This window comes from Dama dama, chromosome 24, assembly GCF_033118175.1.
Source record: "Dama dama isolate Ldn47 chromosome 24, ASM3311817v1, whole genome shotgun sequence".
NCBI lineage: Eukaryota > Metazoa > Chordata > Mammalia > Artiodactyla > Cervidae > Dama > Dama dama.
Window position 1 is genome coordinate 5,530,848 of NC_083704.1, and position 12,820 is coordinate 5,543,667.

Here is a 12,820-nt window from a genome sequence, read left to right on the forward strand (position 1 = left end):
AAATTCTTTTATATGCAAAACAGTAACCCTTCAATTAGGACTTCTCTTTTTTTCCCACAATGTCTGCAATAAAATCTCAGTATGTCCTTTTGTATATCTTCACGGTCCTCTTGGCAATTTTTTCTTAAGATTTTAGCTAGCTGTCTTCTTCCGGTCTTAAATCTCAACTATACTGATGATAGGGATCTGTTGATGCTATTTTATGGTTTATCCACATTTGTCCACCTCTCATAATATACATGTATTCATAGTATCATAGAATCTTCAGTATTCTTGCCTTGAGAACCCCATGAACAGCATGAAAAGGCAAAAAGATAGGACACTAAAAGATGAACTCCCCAGGTTGGTAAGGGCCCAATATGCTACCGGTGATCAGTGGAGAAAGAATGAAAGGATGCAGCCAAAGCAAAAATAACAACCAGTTGTGGATGGGATGAGTGATAGAAGCAAGGTTCAAGGCTTTAAAGAGCAATATTGCATAGAAACCTGAAATGTTAAGTCCACGAATCAAGGCAAATTGGAAGTGATCAAACAGGAGATGGCAAGAGTGAACCTCAACATTCTAGGAATCAGTGAACTAAGATGGACTGGAATGAGTGACTTTAACTCAGATGACCATATATCTGCTACTGTGGGCAGGAATCCCTTAGAAGAAATGGAGTAGCCATCATGGTCAACAAAAGAGTCCAAAATGCAGTATTCGGATGCAATCTCAAAAACGACAGAATGATCTCTTCATTTCCTAGGCAAACCATTCAATATCACGGTAATCCAAGTCTATGTCCCAACCAGTAACACTGAAGAAGCTGAATTTGAACAGTTCTATGAAGACTTACAAGACCTTCTAGAACTAACACCCAAAAAAGATGTCCTTTTCATTATAGGGGACTGGAATGCAAAAGTAGGAAGTCAAGAAACACCTGGAGTAACAGGCAAATTTGGCCTTGGAGTACAGACTGGAGCAGGGCAAAGGCTAATAGAGTTCAGTTAAGAGAATTCACTGGTCATTGCAAACACCCTCTTCCAACAACACAAGAGTAGACTCTACACATGGACATCACCAGATGGTCGACACCTAAATCAGATTGATTATGTTCTTTGCAGCCAAAGAGGGAGAAGCTCTACAGTTAGCAAAAACAAGACCGGGAGCTGACTGTGGCTCAGATCGTGAAATCCTTATTACCAAATTCTGACTGAAATTGAAGAAAGTGGAGAAAACCACTACATCATTCAAGTATGACCTAAATCAAATCCCTTATGACTATACAGTTGAACGGAGAAATACATTTAAGGGACTAGATCTGACAGACAGAGTGCCTGAGGAACTATGAGTGGAGGTTCATGACATTGTACAGGAGACAGGAATCAAGACCATCCCCAAGAAAAAGAAAAGCAGAAAAGCAAAATGGCTGTTTGAGGAGGCCTTACAAATAGCTAGGAAAAAGAGGGAAGCAAAAGGCAAAGGAGAAAAGGAAAGCTATACCCATTTGAATGCAGAGTTCCAAAGACTAGCAAGGAGAGATAAGAAAGCATTCCTCAGCGATCAGTGCAAAGGAATGGAGGAAAACAATAGAATGGGAAAGACTAGAGATTTTTTCAAGATAATTAGAGATACAAAGGGAACATCTCATGCAAAGATGGGCTCAATAAAGGACAGAAATGGTAGGGACCTAACAGAAGCAGAAGATATTAAGAAGAGGTGGCAAGAATACACAGAAGAACTGTAAAAAAAAAGATCTTCATGACCCAGATAATCACAATGGTGTGATCACTCACCTAGAGCCAGGCATCCTGGAATGTGAAGTCAAGTGGGCCTTAGGAAACATCACTACAAAGAAAGCTAATGGAGGCGACGGAATTCCAGTTGAGTTATTTCAAATCCTCAAAGATGATGCTGTGAAAGTGCTACACTCAATATGCCAGCAAATTTGGGAAACTCAGCAGTGGCCACAGGACTGGAAAAGCTCAGTTTTCATTCCAATCCCAAAGAATGTTCAAACTACCGCACAATTGCACACATCTCACATGCTAGTAAAGTAAGGCTCAAAATTCTCCAAGCCAGGCTTCAGCAATACATGAACCATGAACTTCCAGATGTTCCAGCTGTTTTTAGAAAAGGCACAGGAACCAGAGATTAAATTGCCAACATTTGCTGGATCATCGAAAAAGCAAGAGAGTTCCAGAAAAACATCTATTTCTGCTTTATTGACTATGCCAAAGATTTTGACCATGTGGATCACAATAAACTGTGGAATATTATGAAAGAAATAGGAATACAAGACCACCTGACCTGCCTCTTGAGAAACCTGTATGCAGGTCAGGAAGCAACAGTTAGAACCGGACATGGAACAACAGACTGGTTTCAAATAGGAAAAGGAGTATGTCAAGGCTGTATATTGTCACCCTGCTTATTTAACTTATATGCAGAGTATATCATGAGAAACGTTGGGCTGGAGGAAGCACAAGCTGGAATGAAGATTGCCAGGAGAAATATCAATAACCTCAGATATGCAGATGACACCACCCTTATGGCAGAAAGTGAAGAAGAACTAAAGAGCCTCTTAATGAAAGTGAAAGAGGAGAGTGAAAAAGTTTGCTTAAAGCTCAACATTCAGAAAACTAAGATCATGGCATCTGGCCCCATCACTTCATGGCAAATGGATGGGGAAACAGTGGAAACAGTGGCTGACTTTACTTTTCTGGGCTCCAAAATCACTGCAGATGGTGATTGCAGCCATGAAATTAAAAGATGCTTACTCCTTGAAAGGAAAGTTATGACCAACCTAGACAGCATATTAAAAAGCAGAGACATTACTTTGCCAACAGAGGTCCATCTAGTCAAGGCTATGGTATTTCCAGTGGTCATGTATGGATGTGATAGTTGGACTATAAAGAAAGTTGAGTGCCGAAGAATTGATGCTTTTGAACTGTGGTGTTGGAGAAGACTCTTGCAAGTCCCTTGGACTTCAAGGAGATCCAACCAGTCCATCCTAAAGGAGATCAGTCCTTGGTGTTCACTGGAAGGACTGATGCTGAAGTTGAAATTCCAATATTTTGGCCACCTGAGGGGAAGCGCTGACTCATTTGAAAAGACCCTGATGCTGGGAAAGATTGAGGGCCGGAGGAGAAGGGGACGACGGAGGATGAGATGGTTGGATGCCATCACTGACTCAATGGACATGGGTTTGGGTGGACTCGGGGTGTTGGTGATTGACAGGAAGTCCTGGCGTGCTGTGGTTCATGGGGTCACAAGGAGTCAGAAACGACTGAGTGACTGAACTGAACTGAAACATACATGCAGTTTTGGAGGTTGGGGAGAACATACATTGCTTTTGTTAGTTTTTCAAAGTTGTCTCACTTTCCCAAAATTTAAGAGCAATTAATTATTTTCTTGATAAATTAAGGAATGTGCACAAGTTCACAAGATTGATTAGTATAGAAACAAGTATGATGATGCAAGTCTTCATGTTAAAATAAGGATATATTTCATCTCTCACTTCAGCCAAGATGATGATATGCTTATTGTCTACAAAGATATATGCATAGCATAAAGGTTGTTCATCTGTTCTACACACTGTATTGTTGCAGGCAAGGTTATATGTTCTTATATTTATGATAGATTTTATGGAGGTTATAAGAGGTTTTAAAAACTGGAATCACAGAAAGTTGGTGTTAGAAAAGGATCAAACACATTTTTTCTTGTGGCAAACTTGTGTTCCAGAGAGGACAGGTGGCTCTCTTAAAATTACACAGGCATTATTCATTATGTCTATTAAATCTCAATTTAAAAAAAAAAACCACACAAATGGTAAGTGTCAAGCCCTGTCCCTATCACAGGACTCCTTCATCCAAGGCCAGTGAACTTTCCACTCTAAATGTGATACTCCTTTGTCAAATTACATGCAAATAGGTAACAAAGATATTTATTCAAAATTTTAAAAAAGTTCTGAAGGACATCACCAGTCTAAATCTTATTGTCTTCTTGAAAAAAAAATACAATTTTAATTGTTTAATTTTCCTTACATTCAGGTTTTTTAAGTCAGATATTATTATTCTTTCTTAGAATAAAAATAGCATCTACTAGGTTTAATTTCTGTCCACAGCCTGGGCTACTCATTTAATCTATAACACTGACATTTTCTTACCTTTTAAAAGGTATAGAGTTGTGGGATGTTGGCTATTAAGTTCTTTCCCAAGATTGCAGAGCTATCAAGGGATGAAATCAGGATTTGAACTCAGGTGACAGTTCAACTGGGTGGTTATGCAAGGCTGCCTATATCAGCCCTGTCTTCTCTGAGCTATGCTTGCTGATATGCCTGAGCTCAGCTGCTAACTCAGTGAGAGCTAGATGAGGAAGAAGGGACCCACTCACATGTCTGGGGTCCAGCTTGCTGTCAGCTAGAGTCATAAAGAGAATACAGTCAGATGTCTCATTATCCAGCAAGCTAACCCAGGTTTATTTATGTGGTAGTAGCATTTCAAAAGTAAGAAAAGAGACATGCAAAGCCTCTTGAGACCCAGGCCTGACATATGGCATATGCTATAAATTGTTGACCTAAACAAATGACAAGGGCTTCCCAGACACCAAGGATAGAATCTTGACACCAAGAGAATCTATTCTTGAAATCAGAAAATCAGTAAAGAACTCTATTTCTTTTGCAATATATAACATAGATCATTTGTTTGTGGTTTATTTTTACCTTTTTTTCTCTTTTAAATGTTAGAGCTTTTAATTGAAGTATAATTACCAACAACACTTATTTCCAACATAACCATTCAATATTTCTATACATTACAAAATAATCACCATGATGAGTCTAGGTATCATTTTCCACCACACAAACTTATTATATTTTGACAATATTCAGTTGTCACTTAGTTGTGTCTGACTCTTTGCAACCCAATGGACTGCAGCATGACAGTCCTCCCATTCCATCACCAACTCCTGCAGCTAGCTCAAAAACATGTCCATCAATTTGGTGATGCCATCCAACCATCTAATCCTCTGTTGTCCCCTTCGCTTCCTGCCCTCAATCTTTCCCAGCATCAGGGTCTTTCCCAATGAGTCAGTTCTTCACATCAAGTGGCCAAAATATTGGAGCTTCAGATTCAGCATCAGTTCTTCAAATGTATATTCAGAATTGATTTCCTTTAGGATTGACTGATTGGATCTCATTGCAGTCCAAGGGATTCTCAAGAGTCTTCTCCAACACCATAGTTCAAAAGCATCAGTTCTTCAGCACTCAGCTTTCTTCATGTTCCAACTCTCACGTCTATACACGACTACTTGAAAAAACCATAGCTTTGACTAGACAGACATTTGTTGGCAAAGTCTGCTTTACTATATGCTGTCTAGGTTGGCCATAGCTTTTCTTCCAAACTATTGTCATACCTCTTCTTCTTGACAATATTGTTGACTGTATTTACCATGTTGTACATTTCATTCCCATGACTTATTTATTTGGAAACCAGAAGTTTGTTCCTCACATATTTTATTAATCACCCCCCCCCATCCTCCTTTCCTTTGGCAACCACCTTTTTGTTCTTCATATCCATGAGCCTGATTCTGTTTTGTTATGTTTTTCCACTTGGTTTGGTTATTAGACTCCACATATAAATGAGATCATACAGTATCTGTCTTTCCCTGGTGGTTCAGTGGTAAGGAATCTGCCTGAAATGCAGGAGACCCAGGTTTGACCACTGGGTTGGGAAGATCTCCTGGAGGGGGCATGGCAACCCACTCCAGTACTCTTGCTTGGAGAAATCCATGGACAGAGAAGCCTGGCAGACTGCAGTCCATAGGGTCACACAGAGTCAGAAACGACTGAAGCAACTAAGCAGCACCAGCTGATCTACTCCCTTAGTATAATACCCTCTAGCTCCTTCCATATGCTTGCAAATCATACAATTTCATCTGATCCCAGACTTGTTTATTGGAAGATTTTTGATTGGAGTCTGATTCAGTCTCATTAACAATAATGGGGCCTGTCCATACTTTCTATTTCTTCCTTATTTGGTCTTTAAAGATTGCATGTTTCTAAGAATTTATCCATTTCCTACAGGTTTTCTAATTTGTTGGCACATATCTGTTTATAGTATTCTTTTATGATTGCCTGTATTTCTGTTGTAGCAATTATAACTTCTCTTTATTTCTAATTTTATTTGATTGTTCTTTCCTTTGTTTCTTAATGAACATGGTTGAAGATTTATTTATTTATTTATTTTTACTTTTTAAAGAGCTAACTCTTAGTTACACTGACGTTGTCTATTGTTTTTATAACATCTTTATCACTTATTTCTACTCTGATATTTATTATTTCTTTCCTTCTACTAACTTTGATTCATTCTTCTTTTTCTGGTTTCTTTAAGTGTACTGGGAAGTTGTTTATTTGAGATTTTTCTTGTTTCTTGAGTTTAACATTATAGACTTAACTCTTACAAATGTCTGCTTTTGCAATGTTCCATAGAATTTAGAGTTTTGTTTCTTTTTGAATTATTGTTCCAATTTTTAAACTTTTCTCTTTGAAGTTTTTAGTAGCCATGGGTTAGTCCTTGTTCAGTTGCTAAGTCATGTCCTACTCTTTGTGAGTATGCTACACCAGGCTTCATTGTCCATCACTATAATCTACGGTTTGCTTAAACTCATGTCCACTGAGTCAATGATGCCATCCAACCATCATATCCTTTGTCACACCCTTCTCCTCTTGCCCACAATCTTTCCCAGGATCAGGGTCTTTTACAGGGTGTCAGCTATTTGCATCAAGTGGCCAAGGTATTGGAGCTTCAGCATCTGTCCTTCCAATGAATGATTAGGGTTGATTTCCTTTAGGATTGACTGGTTTGATGACCTTGTTCTCCGAGGGTCTCTCAAGAGTCTTCAGTACTAGAATTCAAAGGCATCAATTATTTGGCACTCAGCCTTCTTTATGGTCCAACTCGTCACATCCCTACATGATTACTGGAAAAATCATAGCTTTGACTCTACCTTCAAAGTGATGTCTCTGCTCTTTAATACACTGTCTAGTTTTGTCATAGCTTTTCTTCGGAGGAGTGAGTGTCTTTTAATTTCATGGCTACAGTCACCATCCACAGTGATTCTGGAGCCCAAGGGAAAAAAAAAAACTGTCACTGTTTCCATTTTTTACCCATCTATTTGCCGTGAAGTGGTGGAACCAGATGACATGAACTTCATTTTTTGAATGTTGAGTTTTAAGCCAGCTTTTTCACTCTCCTCTTTCACCCTCATCAGGAGCTTTTTGGTTAATCTTCATTTCTGCCATTAAAGTGGTATCATCTGTATATTTGAAGTTGTTGATATTTCTCTCTGCAATCTTGATTCCAATTGTGAATCTAGGGCTTCTCAGGTGGCTCAGCAGTAAAGAATCTGCCTGCCAATGCAAAAGCCTCAGGAGACACAGGTTAGATCCCTGGGTTGGGAAGATCCTCCAGAGGAGGAAATGGCAACCCACTCCAGTATTCTTGCTGGGATAATCTCATGGACAGAGGAGCATCTTGAGGGCTATAGTACATGGGGTTGCGAAGAATTGGACAGGACTGAGTATGCACAGATTATATATCTGTGTGTATATATATATATATATATATATATATATATATATATATATGTATATATATATATACTCTTTTAGATTGATGCCTTTATTATTTTGTAATGTCCTTGTCTCTTATCACTGTCTTTGTTTTAAAGATGATTTTGTCTCATAAAAGTATCGTTACCCCACTTTCTTTCCATTTACATTTAATACCTTTATCCCATCCCTTCATTTTCAGTATGTGTGTGTCTTTAGATCTGGAATATCTTCTAGGCAGTACAAGTGTGTGTATGCACTAAGTCACTTCAGTTGCATCTGACTCTTTGCAACTCTCAAGTGTAGCCCTCCAGGCTCCTCTGTCCATGGGATTTTCCGGGCAAGAATACTGGAGTGAATTGCCATGCCCTCCTATAGGGGATCTTGCTGACCCAAGGATTGAACCCACCTCTCTTATGTCTTCTGCATTGGCAGGATTCTTAACCATTAGGGCCACTGGGAAGCCCAGTGAGTACATATATGGGCCTTATTTTCTTATTCATTTAGTCACTCTATATTTTCGATTTGCTAATATATTCCATTTATATTTAAAATCATTATTCATATGTATGTTCTTAATGCCATTTTGTTCATTCATTACTGTGTTTTTCTTTAATTTCTTTTAAAAATTCCTTTTTTTTGTTTTTGTCTTCTCTTGTGATTTGTTGACTGTCTAGTATCATGTTGGGATCCTTCTCTTGTGTCCTGTTGCATTTATCATCTTGGTTTGTGACTACCATGACATTTAAATATAACTAACTCTCTATGTATGCAAGGTGTCAACTTATCAATTATCTATATCTTCATAACTCCTATTTATCTCATGGTTTCTTCTTTATATATTCAGTTTCTTCAGTTGTGGAAAATCTCCAGATGATGCTAATCAATAGTTGCTCTGTCAATAGCTATAATTTAGGTGTGCCCAAGGGAGGAGGTGAGCTCAGTGCTCTACTCTGTCATCTTGGCCACTTCCTGCCCACACTTAGAAGCAAATATCGTTGGTTAAAGAGCTTTTATTTATTCTTGTTGTTGTTAATGTTCAGTGCTGGAAATTTCCCTGTAAGTGCTGCTTCACTATTTCCCACTAATTAATATGTTGTGTTTTATTTTCATTTTCTTAAAAATAATTTCTATATGTACTTTTTAATTTTGCTTATAAGGTATTTAGAAGTGTTTTAAATAGTCTTTCAAATATTTGGGAACTTTTCATAGATCTATTTTCTACTACTGGTTTCTATTGTAATTATCAACACTTGTAGGTCAGCAAATATACTTCCCATAGGTTGAATTATTTTAAAATTATTGAGTGTTTGTATGGCCCCACATATGGTCTATTGGAATCAGGTTGTTCTCATTGATAGTTGCTCTGTAAACAGTTGTAATTTGGGGATGCATATGGGAGGAGGTATTCTACATTAAACAATTAGGCTGATTCATGTCAATGCATGACAAAAACCACTACAATATTGTAAAGTAATTAGCCTCCAACTAATAAATATAAATGAAAAAAAGAAAAACAATTAGGAAGTGAAAGACCTAATTTCAAAATGAGATTCTACCTTGAATTCCAGTGGCCCCTAAGTCACAGATTGATGTTCTATCATTCTGAGCAATAAGGGATAAAAGTCTATAAGCTTCTTAGGAATTGCTGGTTTAATATACAGTTTATTTCTTTCAATAGGAAATCATTAAGTCATTTAGCAACTTTTTCTTATCTTATCAGGCTATCTCCTCTGCAGACATGGAAGTTGGAAATTGCACTCTCCTGAATGAATTCATCTTACTGGGCCTCTCAACAGACCCCCAGTGGAAAGTGACCCTATATGGAATATTTCTGATGCTTTATTTGATCACCTTGTCAGGTAACATATCCTTAGTTATCTTAATTCATATTGACTATTGCCTGTGCACACCTATGTATTTTCTCATTGTCACTCACTCTTTCTTGGATTTCTGGTACACCTCTGTGTACACCCCCAAAATCCTGACGACTTGTGTCTCAGAAGATAAGCACATGTCATTGACTGGATGTGGTGCACAGTTTTTCTTTTCCTGTGCTATAACCTACACTGAGTGCTATCTCCTAGCAGCCACGGCCTATGACCGCCACATGGCAATCTGTAACCTGCTACTTTATTCAAGTACTATGTCCTCTTCTCTCTGTACTGGACTTGTTTGCTGGCTCCTACATAGGAGGGTTCTTGAATGCTATAGCACATTCTGCCAACACTTTTCGCCTGAGCTTCTGTGGCAAAAATAGTATTGACCACTATTTCTGTGATGTACCACCATTGGTGAAAATGTCTTGTACAGACACCAAGGTCTATGAACAGGTCCTCCTGGGTCTTGTGGGTTTCACAGTCCTCTCCAGCTTTCTTGCCATGCTGATTTCCTATTTCAACATCCTTCTAGCTATTCTGAGGATCTGCACAGCTTCAGGAAAACACAAAGCCTTCTCCACCTGTGCTTCACACCTGGTCTTGGTCATGCTCTTCTACAGATCCTTGCTGTTCACATATTCAAGGCCAAGTTCCACCTACTCCCTGGGGAAGGACAAATTGACATCTCTGTTTTATACTGTGGTCAGTCCATTGCTCAATACTCTTTATCTATAGCTTGAGAAACAAAGATGATAAAGTGGCCTTCTGGAAAGCAATACAGACTATAAGACCTTAGAGATGAAGGTGATCTTTTTGCAGGATGCTTTCATTGCATTTTCCAAATTATTGCCTTATAAACATGCTTGTGCACATTGCCATATTCAAGTAAATACAACACATTTTGCTTAAAAGGTGAATCATTGATTGAACCATTTTCTGTTGATTATTCCTTTGTTGTGATTAAACTTTTAAAACTAATATTGAGTTGATTGATGCTCTACAATATTGCATCCTGCTACTTTGCAGTACTCGATTTTCATAAAACTCATCATCTTTTAATGTGGGGGGAGCTCTTTGAAAAAGAAAGTGAATTTGGATGCTTTTCAAATACATAGTTTGAATCTTGGTGAGCAAACTATTGATTGAGAAGTGGATTTAAAATTGTGAAAAAGCTAGAAACAAAGTCTGACAAATATTTGTTTTTATTAAGACATTCTTCCAAACTCCCTCATCAAACTGTGACTGAGTATATTGATTACTTCTTTGTCATCCTTGTGCCTCCAACTTCAATGAAATATTAAGCAAAGTGTTTGAATTGTTTATACTATGAAGAAAACACTTTTCTAAATATAGGGAAATATACATTATTAGGATTACATAACACCTTAAATGTGATCTCTTCCAGATAGAATGAGTAGTCTGCCATGTCATCCATTAGATCATGAACTGCATATTCCCCATGAAGGAAAATAACAACATCAAATGGAACAAATAGAAACAAAAAGACAAAGACAAAACAAAAAAACAAAGACCCAACAAATTAAAGCTCTGCTGTATTCTAGATTCAGTGTCTGTTCCAACCCTCACAGATACTGATGGAATTTTTTAATTACCTAGAACTTTACAGGTCAATATTTAGTACAAGGCAAGTTTAGTTATTTCTTTCCCGTGATTTGCTTGTAATATAGAAAACTGATTTTGCATTTTTTACTTAATATTTTAAAAAGTTCACTGTAAGCAATGATAACCTCCATTGCTTTTGGAAGAGTACTGATCCTTTTGCTGTTATCAACATTCATAACAAAGGTAATGAACAATAACTCCCCAGATACTCTTGTTGTTCATAATCTGATGTTATATATTTGACTCTCAAAAATACTTTCATGCCTATAAAAACAGTTTATAGAAACTGTAAACTATAAAGCGAAAGATAATGTTTGAAAACATATGAATTCATTTGTTGTAGATGATCCTTCAAGATACGTTTTAATTTCCACATATATGCATAAATGATAGCTAGGCAAGTGCAAAACAATGAATCCATGATTCTAATCTGGAATTACAAGCTTCTGACACAGGTGATTAAATTAAAAACTTATCCTGTTATGCCTCCCAAAAATTTTTGTAATTTGTATTAAGCAGTTTACATTTTACCTTTAAAAAGCGGGTAAATTCAAATCAGACTACCATCCCCAAATGTGAATTTGCATGGCAAGGGAAAGCTAAGTGCTTGGTAGTATCTACCTCTGGTTATTACCCTAAAAGTGAGCACATCTGGTGTTGGTTCTGTCTCTGTTTGACTTGTCTACCTCCTGTCAAGTCTATTCAGCAAGGAGCTTTTGAAATACTCTGAACATTGTATGTGTAGATTCTATATTTATGGACTATGTATGAGATCATTGGCTAGTGGGAAATTTCTGCATCATCTAGAGATTAGAGGGAGAAAGAAGGAAGAAAACCAGAAGAAAGCAGAGGAATGCATTTCTTATGAAAAAAAGTTAAAACCATTCATTGACAAACATTGAACAACATTTGAAAATTTCAGGTCAACTTTACCTAATTTTTAATAATTTTGGTAATTATTTTCTTTTAACCTTTTGACCACCTGGAAATGACTAATTAAAAACATAATCTTTACAACAACACTGCAAATTACAAAATATTGGTTACATTTGACAAATGAGTAGTTTGCACCTCAGAAGTTACAATTTTCTGTTGAAAGAGTATAGCTATTGTCATAATGGGCATATTTATAAATTACAGTTAAATAAAGTTTCAGAACCAATAGTTGAGGCCAATTCATTATTTGTACTAGCTCTGATATTTCTGACTTTTCTTTTCATCTGTGTTTATTGCCTAATACCTCATTGCCTTCTCTTTCTATCACAAAATTCTTCACTGTCCTTACTCTTTCATTACCACAGAAGCATTGTATCAGACAAGAATATTTTGGGATATATTCCACAAATGTCAAGAATCCATTTAATGTTTTTTTTCACAATCCCTTAATGCTCATCAAGTAGGTGGAAAATGGGTCTATCCCAAGGAGATAGTAAAATTTAATCATTTGGAATTCCAGAAGTGATATATACTCTTGTATTGCATTAAATTTTGATATCATTTTTTAAAAGTTATATTAAGTTGAATTTATTAAGTTGTAGAAGAGATTATAGCAGAACTATTAAACAAAACAAATGAATGCAAGGAAAAATACTTTTTTATTGAATTTGAGTAAAGAAACAAGTGGTTTTTTTTTTGTTTGTTTTTAATATTTCTCCCCAAACTTCCCCTGAAGCAGTCTGTTTTCACTGAGCAATGTTTCAAAAATTTTATGTCAGTTTAGACTTCAGA

The 12,820-nt window shown here is 37.0% G+C and overlaps 1 pseudogene; it reads left to right on the top strand.

Moving 5' to 3' along the window:
• Positions 1-9,315: 9,315 nt before the first annotated feature.
• LOC133045512 (olfactory receptor 9G4-like) lies at positions 9,316-10,265 on the top strand (annotated as a pseudogene).
• Positions 10,266-12,820: the final 2,555 nt, after the last annotated feature.